This window comes from Podarcis erhardii, assembly GCF_964252035.2.
Source record: "Podarcis erhardii genome assembly, chromosome: 2".
Lineage (NCBI taxonomy): Eukaryota > Metazoa > Chordata > Lepidosauria > Squamata > Lacertidae > Podarcis > Podarcis erhardii.
The window spans coordinates 18,843,711-18,864,142 of NC_138498.1; the positions used below are offsets into that span (position 1 = coordinate 18,843,711).

Genomic DNA, 20,432 nt, shown 5'->3' on the forward strand with positions numbered 1-20,432 from the left:
CGGGTGTCAGGGAACTGCCATCGGAAAGGCAGGTGGTGGAGAGGCTCTCAGAAGCTAGGAGAGACTCAGCAGCGGGGGAAGGCACCAGTAGGGGGAGTGTGGGAGATCAGAGAGAGAGTGAGGCGCCAGATTGGCTCAAGGAATCTTCCAGCGAAAACAGTGGAGAAGTCTCAGGACCTCCTATAGGTACACCCACTCCTCGCCTGAAACTGTTGCGCCGAGAGTCCAGACGACGCGTTTCCGTTAAGGAGCTTCTATGCTGGAGTCGTTTCCGTAAACGCCCACTGTCGGATTCTGCCAGCGATTAAGGGAGTCATGCTTAAGGGGCTCCGCTGTACACAGAGTCTTGAGAAACATGCCCAAGATCTGAGGGACTGAACTTTTACGCACAAGTAGCTCATAATCCCATCACAGCGGGGTATAAATAAAAATTATTTGTTATTATTAACGAGGTCATCCTATTCACTCAAGGATTTCCACTTGTACAATGGAACATCCTTTCCCTCTCCTCCTCTTCATACGCATTTCAAATTGGTTGAGGGGTTTCCTTTACCTCCCTGGAGCAGATTTTGGGATGCTTCCGCTTCCTCTTCCCCTTCCAAGAGGATCCTTTCTTACGATCTTGGAAGGAGTTGTTATAATGTCGCCTTGAGCCATGTGCAACTGAGTCAAGCAGAGGAGCTGTTAATCACATTTGCAACCCTTCCTTCTTCCTAGGAACTAAGGGTGGGTCATGTAGAAGGATGAATGGACCTATTAATGTCCAGTCCATCCCATTTCATTATATAAAATTCTTGCAAAGTGGTCCAGGAGTTGGATACTGTCTCCACACACAAACATTCCCTTTATATCTTCTATAATGGTGCATCCAGCAACCTACAGTTTGACCAGCTAGTACACAGAGCTCTTTGTCACTGTGGGCTTTGAATGCGTGTCCATCTGGGGACATCATCAAGTTTTGTATCCGCTGCAGGCATGTCCAAAGTCCATTTTGGTGGCCTAATCTGGCCCACCAGTTGGTTTAATCCAGCCCAACAATGTCAATCCTAAAAAAAGGTCAACAATTTTGGTTTGCCCTTTGGTCAGCCCTCAAGGCCCTCTACATCATCATATCTGGCCCTCTCTGAAAAAAGTTTGGACACCACTGGAGGGAGACTTGTTTTTGTGTCTTTGCTCTGTGCTAGCTGGTCAGGCTGTGGGAAGCTGGGTACCCCTGTTTTAGAATGGAATCAAGAAGAGCATGGAGGCAGTACAAAATCTTTGGACTGCTTTGTAATGACATCTGCCAGACTGCAGATTCTGAAGTGCATCAGAATCAGGTGAGTCTGATTCAGAAACCATGTGAGGTGGGTTCCTCCTCCATTGCTGGTCATGCGCAGGCTATCCTATTTCTTTCTCTAGATGACTCTTTGAGAAAAGCTTTCTCTTAAGCTTGACCCAAGCAACTTGTCATCATTCATGTTTGGATGGGCCATTTGAGAGCAGAATTTCTCAATCCACTTCCTGCAATGGGCAGAAATGTGTGGTCCTCCAGCTGTTCTGGGACTCCAACTTCCTTCAGCCCCAGCCAACATGGTCAATGGGCAAGTATGATGGCAGCTGTAGTTCAGCAACCTCTGAAGGACCATGGGTACTCTATCTCTATTGTTGATAAAGAACAATGACCCACTGCAATCAAAGGTAAACTCTTCACCACCACGCCTCGATTTGAGTTGAGTAAATGCTTAATTCTCACATGGCAACAATTGGGAAGACTTTTTAAAATTGATTAATTTACCCAAACAGAGCTTGACGTCTTAAGCATCCTCACTCACAAATAGGTCCTTCTGAGTTCAATAGGGCTTACTCTTTAACAAGTTTGCTCAGGGCTGCAGTTTAACTCTGGAGCATGTCTATTAAACTTACAGCTTTGGAAACACAACTTCCATTCTCCTAGAAATCATGTGTGTGATGGTATTATAGAACTATTAATTACTTTATATAGCAGGGAAAATGTATTGTTCTAAAGTGCATTTCTAGATTATAATCAGTGGACCATTAATCTTAATTTCAGTAAATCACAGTCATGCTAGTACAATTTACTCCCAATGAAGTAGTGCCCTATGATTTATTCAACCATTATTTCTTAGTTTCTCCATAATAGCTAGAGCTATCCAATACTTTTCTTCATGGCCCGGACTAATTAGCCTTAAACATCCATTTCAGGAGTTTGCACTCTTTTCAGAATCAGATCCTTTTTAAGCTTGGGGTAGAAAAATATCTTGCCATTTCCATTTTGAGACAGGATTTCCAGATGGGACCTTATGGCCAAGCTCCTTTAAGGGCAGAAGAAAAAAATGGAGAGAGAAAAAGTTTGAGTGCTATCATTAATTTATTGCAGCTGTTTTCAAACTGTGTTCTGGGAGCTTCTTCATAGCCTATTAAAGACTCCTTGCTAAGTATGACTGAAAGAGGCTGGCAAACTACAGTCATCAAGAGGAATTTGCTACTGTGCCATTGTTGTTGTTTAGTCATTTAGTCATGTCCAACTCTTCGTGACCCCATGGACCAGAGCATGCCAGGGACTCCTGTCTTCCACTGCCTCCCGCAGTTTAGTCAAACTCATGCTGGTAGCTTCAAGAACACTATCCAACCATCTCATCCTCTGTCGTCCCCTTCTCCTTGTGCCCTCCATCTTTCCCACCATCAGGGTCTTTTCCAGGGAGTCTTCTCTTCTCATGAAGTGGCCAAAGTATTGGAGCCTCAGCTTCAGGATCTGTCCTTCCAGTGAGCACTCAGGGCTGATTTCCTTCAGAATGGATAGGTTTGCAGTCCATGGGGCTCTCAAGAGTCTCCTGCAGCACCATAATTCAAAAGCATCAATTCTTCGGCGATCAGCCTTCTTTATGGTCCAGCTCTCACTTCCATACATAACTACTACTGGGAAAACCATAGCTTTCACTATACAGACCTTTGTTGGCAAGGTGATGTCTCTGCTTTTTAAGATGCAGTCTAGGTTTGTCATTGCTTTTCTCCCAAGAAGCAGGTGTCTTTTAATTTTGTGGCTGCTGTCACCATCTGCAGTGATCATGGAGCCCAAGAAAGTAAAATCTCTCACTGCCTCCATTTCTTCCCCTTCTATTTGCCAGGAGGTGATGGGACCAGTGGCCATGATCTTCGTTTTTTTGATGTTGAGCTTCAGACCATATTTTGCGCTCTCCTCTTTCACCCTCATTAAAAGGTTCTTTAATTCCTCCTCACTTTCTGCCATCAAGTTTGTGTCACCTGCATATCTGAGGTTGTTGATATTTCTTACGGCAATCTTAATTCCAGCCCAGCCTTTTGCATGATGAATTCTGCATATAAGTTGTGTTCTTTAAAATGTTGGGCTATACCACTTTGGAGATGTTTTGCAGAATGAATGAAAGAAAGAATGCTCACAAAACACCCCTTGGCCACTCAAAAGCAAAGTGAGCACAACCTTGCACCCTTTCCTCTCCTGGGTCATAAACAAATGCAATTTCTTTTCTCGTGGAGAAAGGTGGAGATGGAGAATGGTCTGGAGAAAATGACGGAGAATTATCAGCACTTCACTATCATCATCATCATTTTTAATTTATATACCATCTTTCTATCTTACAATACTCAAGGCAGTTTACAAGCTGCAGAAACAAAACATGTACATCTTATAACAATCTAATGCAATGCAAATGTGTGATAATAAAACATAACTTTAAAACAAGCAACCTACATCAAAAAAGTAACGCTCAACAATCATTAGAATAGTATAAAATAATAATATCAGCATATAAAAGTTAAACAGAAATTCACTCTTAACAGTTACAATAAATAATTTCTAAACTATAATCAATAAAACAATGGCAAGCCACAGTACATAAAAGAATACAATACAAGTTGAGAATCAGAGACTAGAGGGTGGAGCAAGGCAGGTGGAAGTAAGCCTTGCCTGATGAAGTCTCTCACCTCACAGTTCTTCCAGGACCAGCTCCCTTATGAGGACTCCTAGGGCCTGAGGGTGGGGCAAGGCAGGTGATTAGCTGATGGGTGCTAATGCCTAAGGAGACAGCTGGTAATATCTCGGCTTGAAGGATGCAAATCAGGGGTGGAGAACATTTTTTCAGATGAGGGCAAGATTAAGACCTGGCTTATCCTCTGAAGGAGAAATAGGTGTGTAGAAATAACAGAGGACGGCACGGAAGTTGAATGCGTGTGAGCTGTGCAGGAGCAAGCAAGCTGCCTGCTAGCTCTGCAGATGCTCTTTTTATTAGCAGAAGTCAACAACTGGAAACAGTAGTGAAACCACCCGGAACCTAACGTATTTCCAGCAAGGCACATTTCCAGCATTAGCGATACATGTGTCAGACAGGGGTTTCCCCCAAATGTTCCCCTGATATTTGAAAGTCTGCCTCACTCATGTTGCTCCAGCCACGTGAAACATTAAGCAAATCTTTCTGCGAGGGAGGCAAAGGTCAGAGAGTGTGCATGGCGGCTAGACACTCTATGACATGTCTTATGCTGAGGTGGGGGTGTGCCCCCACGCTGCATCCAACATCCCCACATAGATGGCCAGAGGCAGAAGGGGCAGGGCCACAAAAGCAAGGAAAGCAACAACTATGGTAATTTGTACAGTGGTACCTCTGGTTGCAAACAGGATCAGTTCTGGAGTCCCGTTCGCAACATGAGCAGAACGCAACCCGCGTCTGCATGGGTTGTGATTCGCCGCATCTGCGCATGCGCGTGATGTCATTTTGTGCATCTGCGCATACGTGAGCGGCAAAAACCAGAAGTAACCCTTTCTTGTACTTCCGGGTCACCGCAGGATGCAACCTGAAAGAACGTATCATGAAGCAAACGCAACATGAGGTATGACTGTATGTGTTCAGAGACATGAGGGAGAAGAGAGAGAGAGAGAGATTAGTTGGCAGAAGGCCCCTTAGAGAGGCATGGCCTCTCTGTGTCTGCCTTGTAGAAGTGGCTGCTGTCTGCCTCCACTTATAGAATCATGGAATTGTAGAGTTGGAAGGGACCACGTGGGTCATCGAGTCCAACCCCCTGCAATGCAGAAGTCATTTGCCTAACATGGGGCTCAAACTCACATCCCTGGGAATAAGTGTCTCATGCTCTACCGAATGAGCTATTTTGGCTCAGCTCGGCCTGTGTATTTGTAAATAAAGCAAATACCACAGTGACACTTTAAGGCTCCCCAATTCTCTCATCCAAAGAAAATAAGCCTGGTAGTGCTGCCCCCTAAATTTGTGTCTGCTCCAAGAATTGGGGTGCGCACAGCAATAAAACACACACACACACACACACACACACGAGTGACAAGGGCAGGGCTTTGAGACTCAGAAAGTATTTGCCGGAGAAGCCAAATTCCCAGATAAATAAACCAAGCAGGCTAACCAATGACATGCTGATTAACTATGCAACTAAACTATACGGTAATTCACTGAAATTATAACACAGATGGGGAAGGAGGAATCATTAAATTGTTTAATAACATGCAAAAAAATAAAGGGAAAGGGGGAGCAATGCTCATCAAAGAGGGAAATATTTTACCACTTTAAAAAGTCTTCTGTTCCTCCCTCTACCACTTCTCACAGTTATGGGAAATAAAAATCACCCCATCTGTTGGGCCAAATTCCCAGCCATCTTTTTCCAAAAAGGAAAGAATATTTCAAACAGTAGCTGTTTATGCATTGAAATGGAACTTGAAAAGGTGTATAGAGCCATAGGGACATCTTACATGTATCGCACACTATCTTGAAAATGAACAGTTGTGGAATTAGCACCTATATGAAATGGTGGATATTCAGTGGCTCGTGCACAACTTTGTAATGCTCATTCCTGTTAAATTTACATTGCTGTCAGGTGTGTACCAGCATTTCCTGCCCTTGGCAAGCAAAGGTACCCTACCCCATTAGCATTTTCAAAAGTGATTGATGTAGGTGTCTGAAGGCATAAAATGCAGAAACCATTGCTGTAGGGTCTGCTTAGTGTCTGGATGCCTGACCTCCTGTAAACTCTCATAGTCTCCAATTGCCATGGAAATGCTGGACCTTCACAAAACCCTTAAGCCATCACAGCTTCTCACTTAGTTATGCAGAGTCCCCAATTCTCAATTGCCTCTTCCGGCCTCAAAAAAAGCCTCAAATCTCTCTCCACCTTTTCATTGGCCCCTAGGAGTTGGCTCCTCTGAAAGGGCCCGAGGTCTTACAGTTACACAACAGGGAGGTTATCTTACCACAGGGGTGATTTTAAAGAAAAAAGAAAAAATCAAAGGTAAATGTTGGAATTTTAATTCAAAACTTTGAAGTGTTAATGAAAATAAATCTGAGATTGTAAAGTTGAAGTTCAGCAAGCAAAACTAAACTTAGGGGAAGGGGGCTCAAAAATATTTCCCCTAAATTCAATTCAGCTTTGCCTTAGAGTTCCTTCAGATAACCTGTTTACTGAGCATTCATCCTGATCTGCTTGCACAGAGTTCGCAAAGAGATTGTACAATGTCCCCTCTTTTAGTGAGCATCTGTTCCAATTTGCTTCAGCTGAGGTTATCAAATTTCTCCTCAATAAATCTTTATTCTACACTTTTTAGGGCATTTCCCTGCCCCTTTCCTTACTGCAAATGCTTGTTTTAAAAAGTAGATTTGTTGGACAAGAGCACTTTAGCTGTGCAAATCTAAATTTCTGGTGAACAATTGAAGCCCTCTTGCAGATCAGTAACAGTCTGGAGCTAACCTAATAAAGCCATTTTTTGAGGGGTGGGCAATACCAGAGCAATGCAATCTTTTATATCTAACAAAGCAGTTTAATTCTCCCTTCCCCCACAATTAATGCTGTCATCTAAATTTGGACTTGCTTTCCCACAAAATCCATCATTAATTCATTTGCCTCTGAGTCACACAGTGTACAATCATCTTCTCTTGAAGGCTAATTAATTTCTATACTCACAATAAGAACAGAAGCGTTTCCTCCATCACAGAAGATCTTAGCGGGATGCTTTGCTCTAACCAAATTATTCTACCTACTGCAGGTGTAAAGAGTGACATTTGTCTAGTGCCTATTAATTTGAGGAGAGATCTTTTCCGCTATTATTAGCAGATTAATGATGGGGCTTCAAAAGTAAAAGGTCTATTGTGTATATTAAGTCCCTTTGTCTCCTCAAGCCCGAAGCAGAACTCTACATGCTGGATGCATGTAACTGTCTACCAACATTGTTTAAAATGAAAAAGTAGTCAGGAGTGGATGTGAATTCAGTTGGAGAAGCAGCAGATGGGGTGCTTAACTCTTTCTGTACAGATGGATATTTTTTGTAAGAACAAGGTTGCTATCTCCAGGCTGTTTATCCATCCAGGAAAATGGGACAAGGAGACAGACAGACAGAGACAGAAACACACACACACACACACACACACACACAGAGAGAGAGAGAGAGAGAGATGGGCAAATCAATCTATTCCTGATCCATGCGGGTGGCGCTGTGAGTTAAACCACAGAGCCTAGGACTTGCTGATCAGAAGGTTGGCGGTTCGATTCCCCGCGACAGAGTGAGCTCCTGTTGCTCAGTCCCAGCTCTTGCCAACCTAGCAGCTCGAAAGCACCTCAAAGTGCAGGTAGATAAATAGGTACCGCTCTGGTGGGAAGGTAAACAGTGTTTCTGTGCGCTGCTCTGGTTCGCCAGAAGCGGCTAAGTCATGCTGGCCACATGACCCAGAAGCTGTACGCCGGCTCCCTCGGCCAATAAAGTGAGATGAGCGCTGCAACCCCAGAGTCGGCCACGGCTGGACCTAATGGTCAGGGGTCCCTTTACCTTTACCTTTTACTCTCAAGTCTATTCCATCATGCTTCTGCATTAACCTGCAATTCTGCCTCCCTCCAAACCTCTCTTTTTAAAGTACTTTTGGCCAGTTGTTGCCTCTCATCCTAACCTACCTCACAGGGCTGTTGTGAAGATCAGATGGGGAGGGGGAGAACTTGAATTCCTTAAAGAAAAGGGCAGGTTATGAAAGCAACAAATAAATAAATACAAATCAAATGCATATTTTAAAACAATTATCTCTCAAAATATGCATTTATAAACACATTTCCCCCTCAAAATGTGCAATACTAAAATGTACTCTTTATACATTTTTAAAACCAAGAACTATGACACAGCGATAGAAAAAGGTGAGTGCTGGGGTATAACGAAGTCCTGACCTGCACATCAGTCCAGAAGTTTTGCATCCAGTCACTTCATAAAGATGGGACTTCTCAAGCATCCCTAACAAGAGATGCAGATAATCGTGGGGACATTGTTGCATGTATCTGCCATACAACATCAGCTTGGCTCAGCTTTATTGATTAATGGGGTTTCCCCTGCCGAACCTTGATCCCTTTCAAATTTGCCATGCCAAAATTTTATTATTTGGACATGATTAATCTGAAAGGCATCTGTTCCATCACCCTGTATTCTGAGAGAAGATTCTGTACCTGAAACACATGTTATTTCCTAGGGCTGTGCCCACCTGATCTGAGACTTTGGATCAACTCCCCCCCCAGGCTGATCCGGGGCTGGCTCAATTCAGTTTGCAAATTTGGTGCACATCCCAAGTAAACAGCCATGAGAAAATGGATCAACCCACATGCCATGACCCCAAATCTGGGTCCTCCTCCAGTTTTTACTTCTGAAAGAAAACAAGGCAGGAATTGATGCTCCTTCGGGGTTTAGTCATGGCACCTGACCTGTGGCCTTTTTTCCTATACAGCATACAACCATGGGAAGTCAGACTGTTAGTCCATATGAACCCAGTAGCATAGCATGGGTTGCCAGCACCCAGGGCCACATAGAGGGGTGAAATGGACAGAGTATGCATGCACTTTCAACTGCCTAATGGTGTCTGCGTCTCCCGGGAGATCACGGCCACAGAGATAAGAAAAGTAGAGTTGTTCTGTTGTCTGGAGAGGTCACTTCCTAGTTTAAATGGAGAAGCCGTTTCAACGGAGCCCAGCAATGGAAGCATGCAGCTATATTTAGGCATCCCTGAGTGTTGAAATTTTGCATCCCCTAACAATTTTGCACCCGGGGCAACTGCCCCGGTGCCCACCCCCCATGCTACACCACTGCATGAAGCTTGCTAACATTAAGAATACAGAAAATCTTATTTGAAAAGGAATTGAAATGCAAATTCTAGGATTTCTGTTTTAGGATTAGACATGGCACCTTGTTGTTTTCACTATCATGCTTCAGAAACAGTGTGATGGCAAGTCCTAGGGCTAGAGGTGAGGGACTGCCTCTTAAAACCCATTGGCATCCACAGCATTCCTTTCCTTTGAATGTTCAATTCTCTTTTGCCAAGCCGCTTACTTATTAAACAGTATTGCAGAGAGCAGAACTCTGGGGCACACCGCCACATCTTCTCTTGCAAATGGAGCTTCCTGCTGTTTTACCACCCCTGTGGTTAGCGTCTTTCCCCCCTCCCTCTATTATGCTCCTCTGGATATTGAATTAAATGTCAGATATAATTTGGCGTAAAAACATGAAGGCTGCAGCTGCCCTCGGAGCAAAGCTGACAGATGCTTGATACATCATCTCAATAGGGAGCTATAGACAGACAAATTGCTGTTCAATATATCACCACAAATGGTTCCACGCATAACTTTTTTTTTTTTAATGGAAGGCTTTGGAATTTTAATATGCTATCATGTAAGCAAAATGGACCCTTTTGCGCAATTAGTTAAAAACAAGCTCTGGAACTTTCCCAATCGCATTTCATTGGTTCCATTAAAAGAGAGAGAGAGAGAGAGAGAGAGAGAGAGAGAGAGAAGAAAGGGAAGATTCTAAACCCACATCTGGTTCAGGCAATAAATGTGAAGTCTGTGAATTGGCATTGCTAAGGATGAGCTTATACCCCAGTGAAATCAACTGGACCACATCAGTGTGCATTTGAAGGCATGAGACTCAGATCCTCCAAGTGTCCCTATTTTCCAGGGACAGTCCTGGATTTACAGAAACCGTCCTGGTTTCTGATTTGATCCCAGAATGTCCCACTTTTCCTTAGGACACCCCTATTTTCGCTTTATATCTGTACTAAGAAAAGCCATGCCTTTCAAATTGTTGCCAGTTGTGCCATAGTTAAAAGCAGTAGAACTGTGCCGGCAAAATAAAAGAATACAGTTGGCAACCTTAGTTCATGTGAATGTGTTTAGAAATGCAGTAAAATATAAAGATTTTTGTTTTTTGTTTGTAAATCTCTCCAAATGAAGGGCATCAAAGAGCTAAGCAGGGAGGCAAGCATTGTCTGTTGAGTGCGCAACCATATTGATGGAAACAGTGACCTGGAAATATTAATACAAGGGGGAAGTGGGAATGTCTCAATCTCCCCAAATTTGTAGTGAAGTCAATAACTGAGATTGAGCTGGTTCAGGGGAATGCAACTATGTGCAAGTAATAAATTTACACAGTGAGCAGTGGCTAGTTCTGGACTTGGAATAAGGAGACATAGGTTCAGAGGCAGAGCTAGGTGCTCCAGCACCCAGAGCGGTGCGCGTGGCGCGGGGCTAGCCGTGTGTGTCCCGGGGGGCTAGCCACCCACCCGCGACTTTCCCCCATCTCCTGAGCTGTCAATACAAAGGGGAAAGGCCTCCGAGCCATTGGGAAAGGCCAAAGGGGAAAGGCCTCCGAGCTGTACTGCTTTCCCGGAGGCCTTTCCCCTTCGTTTTGACAGCTCAGGAGTCAGGGGAGGCTTGGGAGTCACAAGCGGGCAGGCAGGCTGTGCACAGAATGTCACACCCCCCTCAGGATGACACCCAGGTAGGACCACCCCCACCGCACTCCCCTTTCACTGTTACTGCATAGGTTCAAATCCCTCCTCAACTATAAAGTTTACTAGTTGATTGGCTCTGAGAAATCTACTTCTCAATGGCTTGGTGAGGTTACAATGTTGTAAACTCATCCATGTGCATTTTCCTGAGCTTCATGGAAGGCAAGTGGAGTATGAATGTTAGGACTAAGCAGGGAATATGGCTCAGTCTCTGCTGGTGAACTTAACCATATCTCATTCACAATAGCTTCCTGTGCAATATGATGAATGTTGCATGATAACGAGATAACTTGATGGTGTCCAAACTGCATCTTGGCAAAATTTAGAATATGTAGTTTATTGCATCATTATCTATTTACTGTTCTTTTCTTTGGATCTGTGTGTGTGTGTTTCAAATGATGCCTTCTTGCCGCTTTTGCAATTTGAAAACAAAGAAAAAATAAAACAGAACCAGCAGAAAGTGTTTTCTTTTTCTCATCCTGCAAATGATTATACCTAAGACTTGTGAAAATGGTGTGTCTTTCAGTGAGGTACTAATCATGGCATTTTGAAAACAACTATAAGGTAGTCTGCTGTCAGTTTATTATTTTTCAGCCGCCTACATGTCCTGTGCAAATTACAATAGTCAGTACCTTTCCCCACTCGAAACAGATTGTTGGAAAGTTGCTGCAAAATTCATGGCGATTGTAGCAAGCTGCAATTGCCTCCTCCAATGTCCCTTCTGCCATTCATTTACAGAAGCACTAGGTGAGACTGGTGCTGAGAATCAATTAAGCACAACTCTTCCTAACAGCCTTTCTGGATAATATAATAATAATAATAATAATAATAATAATAATAATAATAATAATGCAAGAGAAATTACTCCTGATTCCACATTAAGCCATGCAATCAATTGTGCAGGACACATAACACAGTTCTGTTCCATTACTGGGCTATGTTCATTAGGCTAGGAGATTCATGAACTTGCCACTCATAGTGAAGCAGCACAAAAATGTTCACGGCTGGTGCCTGGGATCAGCATTATCGAGTACCTGCTCAGTCCCATGGCCCAAAAAGAGGGTTACTGACAAAACCTGGAGCCCTCTGGCCATTTCTGCCCATCATCCTCATTGCGTCCACCTGACCACTTGTCTTCTCCAAGTGAACAAGCATTGAAAGAAGAGCCCTCCTTGCTGTCTCACTTCTGAGAGGTGGTGTGGATCGGGTCCATTGGGGGAGGCAAGTGAACAGGAAGCAGAAACGCTGTTGGAGAGGAGGAGGTGCTCAGTAAATTGAGAGCATCTTGTCTAAATGCCGTCTACAACCTGCAGCTGGGACAAAGAGTGCCGCGTAGTGCTCCTGTGGTATCACAAAAATCACTTATGGGTGCCCTTTCAATATTAGAAAGCTATGACACCTTGACTCTAGAGAGAGTGGCTCTGCTGGAGGAAAGGGAAAATGTAGCCTGCATCTCCAGGGATTCTAGGGCAGTTATGTAGAAGGGAACGTTCCCAACAGCTGTGTTTCTCCTTTGTGAAATTTTCCATTTCTTAAAATTCATTCTTTTGTAAAATTAGCAACTTTTGGTTTGTTTTGTTCAGGTGAGAATCCTTAGGAAGCATATCCATTTCAATGTATCCAAATATCTCTCTACACAGGCACATATTTGCACAAGACTAGTATTTACAATCGTGTGTGTGGTGCAATGAGTGTGGTAATAATAATAATAATAATAATAATAATAATAATAATAATAATAATTTATTTATACCCCGCCCATCTGGCTGGGCCTCCCCAGCCACTCTGGGCGGCTTCCATAGAAACCAAAAATACAGTAAAATATCACACGTTAAAAATTTCCTTGAACAGGGCTGCTTTAAGATGTCTTCTGAATGTCAGGTAGTTGTTTATCACTTTGACATCCACTGGAAGGGCGTTCCACAGGGTGGGCGCCACTACCGAGAAGGCCCTCTGCCTGGTTCCCTGTAGCTTTGCTTCTCGCAATGAGGGGACCGCCAGAAGGCCCTCGGCGCTGGACCTCAGCGTCCGGGCAGAATAATGGGGGGGGGGGGAGACGCTCCTTCAGGTATACTGGACCGAGGCCGTTTAGGGCTTTAAAGGTCAGCACCAACACTTTGAATTGTGCTCGGAAACGTACTGGGAGCCAATGTAGGTCTTTCAAGACCGGTGTTATATGGTCTCGGCGGCCGCCCCCAGTCACCAGTCTAGCTGCCGCATTCTGGATTAGTTGTAGTTTCCGAGTCACCTTCAAAGGTAGCCCCACGTAGAGTGCATTGCAGTAGTCCAAGCGGGAGATAACCAGAGCATGCACCACTCTGGCGAGACAGTCCGCAGGCAGATAGGGTCTCAGCCTACGTACCAGATGGAGCTGGTAAACAGCTGCCCTGGACACAGATTTGACCTGTGCCTCCATGGACAGCTGTGAGTCCAAAATGACTCCCAGGCTGCACACCTGGTCCTTCAGGGGCACAGTTACCCCATTCAGGACCAGGGAATCCTCCACACCTGCCCACCTCCTGTCCCCCCAAAACAGTACTTCTGTCTTGTCAGGATTCAACCTCAATCTGTTAGCCGCCATCCATCCTCCAACCGCCTCCAGACACTCACACAGGACCTTCACCGCCTTCACTGGTTCTGATTTAAAAGAGAGGTAGAGCTGGGTATCATCCGCATACTGATGAACACCCAGCCCAAACCTCCTGATGCATGTAAATGTTGAAAAGCATGGGGGAGAGGACAAACCCCTGAGGCACCCCACAAGTGAGAGCCCAGGGGTCTGAACACTCACCCCCCCCCCACTTTCTGAACACGGCCCAGGAGGAAGGAGCGGAACCACTGTATAACAGTGCCCCCAGCTCCCAGCCCCTCAAGACGGTCCAGAAGGATGTTATGGTCGATGGTATCAAATGCCGCTGAGAGATCCAGCAGAACAAGGAAACAGCTCTCACCTTTGTCCCTAGCCCGCCGGAGATCATCAACCAGTGCGACCAAGGCAGTTTCAGTCCCATGATGAGGCCTGAATCCCGAATGGAAGGGATCCAGTAAACTAAAACTCACCTGAACTGTTTCTCTGTCCTCCTGCACGTGTCCTTCATTCTACAATCTGGCAGCCCCTGACTCTTGTCTCCTGGCTGTTGCAGGCTCCCCAAAATCATCGACCCCTTCATCTAAGTCAGTCCTAACAATAACAATAATAATAATTTATTTATCCCCCACCCATCTGGCTGGGTTTCCCCAGCCACTCTGGGCAGCTCCCAACAGAATATTAAAAACACGATAAAACATCAAACATTAAAAACTTCCTTAAACAGGGTTGCCTTCAGATGTCTTCTAAAAGTCAGATACAGTGGTATCTGGGTTGTCGAATGTAATCTGTTCCAGAAGACTGCTCAACTTCTGAAACATTTGACAACTGAGGCACAATGGGCGGTTGGCAAATTCCATTGAGAAAATGAGGAAACACACTTCGGAAGCTATTTGACTTCTGAGGTGCGTTTGAAAACAGAAGCATTCACTTCTGGGTTATTGGTATTTGGGTTTCAAACCGTTTGGCTTCCGAGAGGTTCCACTATAGTTGTTTGTTTCTTTGACATCTGATGGGAGGGCATTCCACAGGGTGGGTTCCACTACCGAGAAGGCCCTCTGCCTGGTTCCCTGCAACCTCACTTCTCACAGTGAGGGAACCACCAGAAGGCCCTCAGAGTGTCTGGGCTGAATGATGAGGGTGGAAACGCTCCTTCAGGTATACTGGGCTGAGGCTGTTTAGGGCTTTAAAGGTCAGTACCAACACTTTGAATTGTGCTCAGAAATGTACTGGGAGCCAATGTAGGTCTTTCAGGACTGGTGTTATATGGTCTCAGTGGCCATTCCCAGTCACCAGTCTGGCTGCCATATTCTGGATTAGTTGTAGTTTCCAGGCCACCTTCAAAGGTAGCCCCACGCAGAGCGCATTGCAGTAGTCCAAGCAGGAGATAACCAGAACATACACCACTCTGGCGAGACAGTCCACGGGCAGGTAGGGTCTCAGCCTGGGTACCAGGTGGAGCTGCCCTGGACACAGAATTGACCTGCGACTCCACGGACAGCCATGAGTCTAAAATGACCATCCCCGCTTCTCCCTGTGCCTACTCAACAGTATCTCGCTACAACTCCTCAGTGTCCAGCCAGTCCTCCTCTCTCTATCTCCCTCACACACACATGCACACACACATAACCTGATTACAGGCACGCTCATTTCCTTCCTTCCAATTATTGCTGACAAACCGCTCTGAAGAAGCTAGTGCTGAAGTAGAACCCCCTTTCTTTTGCTGTCAAAGCAAAAGAGTTATATTGTGAATGTCTGAAGGACTAGGTAAGAAAACAAGACTGCTCTTTCCATGCCAAAGCACTGAAGGACAAGCCTTTCCAGGGCAAGGATGGCTTCTGCTTCTCTTAGGATTTCAGAGGAATGCTGACTCAAGCCTAGCTTTGCACCCTCCTGTGAATCCAAGTATAATTTTCAAAACTGAAACTTTGCATAATGTCTCAGCAGGAGATCTGCCATGTGGTTACCAAGACAAGTGTCGTGTCTAACAGTGTGGTAAATTGGATAAGAATAAATTGCTTTATATTTTTAGATTTCTTGCTTCCCCCCTCCCCCGCCCCACATAAACTCAGGAAAGTTGCTTAACTTCTCATTGCTTTCTATCCTAAAATGGGATAATGATTATAATATAGCTCAACCTCAATAAATTGTATGTGGGAAAACTGTGGTAATAAATGGAACTTGATTGGTAGAGATATCTGCAGATGGAAGGAGGTGAATCCATCAAAAATGGACAGATTAGTTTAGGTTTAGTCTGTGCTTTGCCGCAGCACCTATATTGATTCTGAACCTTTCCAGTAATGCAGTTAAATAACTGGCAAAACAGGCAAATTAGTGTATATTTGGTTCTAAGTGTCTGAGGTTAAGAAAGGATTTATAAATAAGTGCAAGCTGGCTTTTACTTTTATATTATGAGGTCTGTCACTTAGAACATGCTACTGCTTTTATAAATGAAGGCTCAAGTAGGCATTGGGTGCGATTAGAAAAAAAAAATGTATGATAGATAGAGTTCCACCGACAGTTTGCCTGTTCCTACAATACAAATTCTGATCCTTGTTCTGGATCACAAGCTCATTTAAAGGTAAAGGTAAAGGTACCCCTGCCCGTTCGGGCCAGTCTTGACAGACTCTAGGGTTGTGCACTCATCTCACTCTATAGGCCGGGAGCCAGCGCTGTCCACAGACACTTCCGGGTCACGTGGCCAGCGTGACAAGCTGCATCTGGCGAGCCAGCGCAGCACACGGAACGCCGTTTACCTTCCCGCTAGTAAGCAGTCCCTATTTATCTACTTGCACCCGGGGGTGCTTTCGAACTGCTAGGTTGGCAGGCGCTGGGACCAAGCAATGGGAGCGCACCCCGCCGCGGGGATTCGAACCGCCGACCTTTCGATCGGCAAGTCCTAGGCGCTGAGGCTTTTACCCACAGCGCCACCCGTGTCCCACAAGCTCCTGTACTCTGCCCCTTTTAAAAATCTGGGTTAAAGGGACTATGACACTCTCTCTGGGTTTATTTAGAACATCTCTGGATCATTTAATATAGCTGGGTAGGAGAACTATCTGTATCGACTAAAAAAAACTTTTATCATGAAGAAACTCTGTCTTCTGTTGAAGAAATTGAGACAGCTGGACAATCCTGATATGCCTTGGCTCTTGGGACATCACCTTAATTCTTTTCTTTCTCAGGCAAGTATCAAGGAACAGGTGACTAGAAGTTTGTCTCAGCTTCAGCAGCTATTTATGGATGGTAGAGGGAATCATGTCCATAATTTGTAAGATCTTAGAAGTGAATAATGCTAAGAATGCTAGGTTGATAAACTGGTAGGAACCAAATTTGCAAACACAAGTAGATGAGCAGGAGGAGGTGCCACTATGGGACAAAGCTCCCTGTAAGTCTGTCTCAGAATGAGAATATTAATCTCAGGGTCGGGGGTTTGAGCCCCGTGTTGGGTGAAAGATTCCTGCATTTCAGGGGGTTGGACTAGATGATCTATGTGATCCCTTCCAACTCTACAATTCTATGTTCTGTGAAGAACTTTGGAGACCCGGGTGGCACTGTGGTCTAAACCACTAAGCCTCTTGGGCTTGCTGATCAGAAGGTTGGCGGTTCAAATCCCTGCAACAGGGTGAGCTCCCATTGCTCTGTCCCAGCTCCTTTCAACCTAGCAGTTGGAAAGCATGGCAATGCAAGTAGATAACTAGGTACTGCTGCGGTGGGAAGGTAAACAGTGTTTCCATGCGTGCTGGCACTCGTCACGGTCCTCCGTGTGCCAATAGCGGTTTGGTCATGCTGGCCACATGATCTGGAAAACTGTCTATGGACAAACACCAGCTCCCTTGGCCTCAAAGCGAGATGAGCACCACAACCCCATAGTCGCCTTTGACTGGACTTAACCATCCAGGGGCACTTTAAAGGTAAAGGTAAAGGTACCCCTGCCCGTATGGGCCAGTTGTGTCCGACTCCGGGGTTGCGCGCCCATCTCACTTAAGAGGCCGGGGGCCAGCGCTGTCCGAGGACACTTCCGGGTCACGTGGCCAGCATGACGAAGCTACTCTGGCGAGCCTGCACCAGCGCAGCACACGGAAACGCCGTTTACCTTCCCGCTAGAAAACGGTCCCTATTTATCTACTTGCACTTAGGGGTGCTTTTGAACTGCTAGGTGGGCAGGAGCTGGGACCGAATGACGGGAGCTCACCCCGCCGCAGGGATTCGAACTGCTGACCATGCGATGAGCAAGTCCTAGGCACTGAGGTTTTACCCACAGCGCCACCCGCATCCCCTTTTACCTTTACCACACCAAAGAGTTGTCTTTGAAATTGTTGCAAGGGTGGTATATCAGCAGTTGTCCTTTATGAGCCCAGTGTACTGGTGAGGAGGTCAAGTTACTGGCACCTACCAGCATATGTGGTGGGGTTACTCTTAAGTCCAGAAGATTTTCCTGGAAATTTCTGATGTAGTGAAGCATTACCCCCATCTAGGATTTTTTAATTTATTTGGGGGACAAACCAAGGATTTGAGTGATAAAGAGCAGGGTTGCATTCTTTCTGTTTGTGGCCCCAAGTGACAATAGTGAAGTTTTGGAAGGACTTCAAGTTTATAGACCTAGAACACTGGTACCACAAAGATGGGGAAATAGTCCTCATAAATAATAATAATAATAATAATAATAATAATAATAATAATAATAATAATATCTAATATGGGAGGCATTCAAAATAGTGCTATGGCAATTGTTCTTTCAGGTTTCAGAAAGAATGGTCCCCCCTTTCCTCTTAGGTGTGTTGTTCTGGGATTTGTCCTGACATACACAGACCCTGTGCCAATTTGGGGAAGCACACAGGGGAGCAGAGAGAGAAGGCCCTTTGCCCTAGTTGAAGTTCTTGTGCAGGCAATCCAGTCATATATATTTTGGAAAGTTGTTTCTTTGCTATGCACTTCTTAAAATATCATAACCACATTTTGCATGTCAGTTCCTGAGATCAAGAAGCAGTCTTTTCCCTGTGTTTGGATGCAACTGGACATCATTTTCAGTTAAGATGATGGACTAAACCTTTCAAAACTGCACTGATTTTTTTTTTTTTTTTTGGGGGGGGGGTTCTTCAAATTCCCAAACAATGCCTTTTAAAGGCAGACACTTGTCACCAGAGATCAAATGGAGAATCTCATTGTTGATGACCCATTAATTTGCTTGGGTAAATGACCTGATTACTTCTTTCTATAACTATTATGGGCCTTAACTAAGGACCTAAGGATGCAATAGGACATAAAGATGCACTTAGAAAGTCTTTTTAATGACATTTTTGTCCAAGGCAAGTCCCACTGACTCAGCAACTCAGGATACTACAGTTACTTACATGGGGGTAAGCCTAAGTGAACTCAGTGGGACTTATCCATGACTAGACATGTATAGGATCACACTCTTAGTCTGCGGTGTAATGATCCTATATGTCACAAGGTTTAACCAAGTTGCACTCAAAATGTGAAGTCCTATGAAAAGGGATTATTGAAATTCTAAATTTAGCTGGGCACTGTGTCTCCCTTCGCTTCCAAACGATTCTTTCCTGCTCTTTCCCATCCTTTCTAGGTTGCCACTTAAACTACATTTGCAATTGGAAAGCAATTCAATTTATTTCTCTTTTCTCTGCCCCCCCCCGGACTCTCTGAAGAAACTGCTCTTTCCAGACTTCACATTTTTCTTTGCAAAATATTGCCTTAATAATCTAGCAACTATGGCTGCCACAGCTCATCCCCTCCTCTCATCTCCATTTTCAACAGTCACACCAAGGCTATTTACGTTTCTTACCATGGAACTGCCTGAGTGAAAGTTCCCTTCTGCCCTTTGGTTTATTCTTTCTTTGCCAATAAGAAAAAGAAAGAAACAGTTGTTTGAGCCATACTGACGAGACTTTAATGTCGAATGGTGCTGCATAATATACAGACACAGCCCTTACATAGAGCCGATATATTTTTCCCCTCCTGAATAAAAAACAAACACATAAAAGGAATGGGAATCTGCTGCTGGGCTCCTGTCACTCAAAGGATTTTTATGTGGAAAGATACTTGACAGAACCAAGGAGAGGGGAACTTTTTATGCCTAAGCTTTTGAGCCAATCTATCTAGCTTTTAAAAGACTAAAATCTGAAAGTTGTGGACACTATAGGGCTTAACTGAAACCAAGGTATATAAGACATCCCATCATCAGGAATGGGTGGGTCTTTCTCTTTTGTTTTCTCTGAGTTTCTCATGTTTGCAATCTTCAGTTTAGTTCTCCAGATTTCTGCACCAGTTTGATATCTATCTATCTATCTATCTATCTATCTATCTATCTATCTATCATCTGTCTATCTATCATCAATCTATCATCTATCATATTCTATCTATTTATCATCTATCTTCTATCATCTATCATCTATCTATACACACACACACATTCATTCCATTTTCATTTTGTTTTCACTCATATGTTCATTTTGGGGCATACTTTGCCCTATTTTCGCACACTTTTTTGTTGGTGAACTGCATCACAAAATGTGGAGAAATGCAGATTTCAAAGGATAGCTATGTTTTAGTTCTTTGGGGACTTTAGAGTACACAGGAAACAGCAGAACCAGAAACAATAGGAGTTTGCTGATGTGTAACACACACACACACACACACACACAGGAAAAACTAACTCTGTTGTCTTTGGCAGAACTAACTTGTTTGAACTATCTGCATGAGGCTCACCTAAAGCTATCCTTTCATCATTATTTCTAGGGCATAATGCATTGTGCTCCTCCCCCTTCTCTCTTTAACATGCAAAAGAGACAGGTCCTTGTCCCAAGGGTGTTGGCAGTCTAAAACCAGAAGCCTGCAGCCAAAGAACTAGCTGGCTGGTTCAAATAAAAATGTGAAATTTAGCCCCCACTTATGGCTTTTTCTGCCTTGTTGCCATTCTGCACACAGGTTTTTGCTGCTGGATTCCTTATATCCTGGAATAATTTTCTTGTTCTCTTTCTGCCCGATGATGCCATTTTTGTCCCTCTAGATATTATGATAGCTCTGGGTGA

The 20,432-nt window shown here is 44.4% G+C and overlaps 1 long non-coding RNA gene across 1 annotated transcript in view; it reads left to right on the forward strand.

Moving 5' to 3' along the window:
* Positions 1-16,341, forward strand: part of LOC309335148 — a 91,626-nt gene extending 75,285 nt beyond the window's left edge. Inside the window, exon 2 of the long non-coding RNA XR_014153396.1 lies at positions 15,974-16,341. This is a non-coding gene — a long non-coding RNA (uncharacterized lncRNA). The remainder of the gene's footprint in view (positions 1-15,973) is intronic.
* The last annotated feature ends 4,091 nt before the right edge of the window (positions 16,342-20,432 follow it).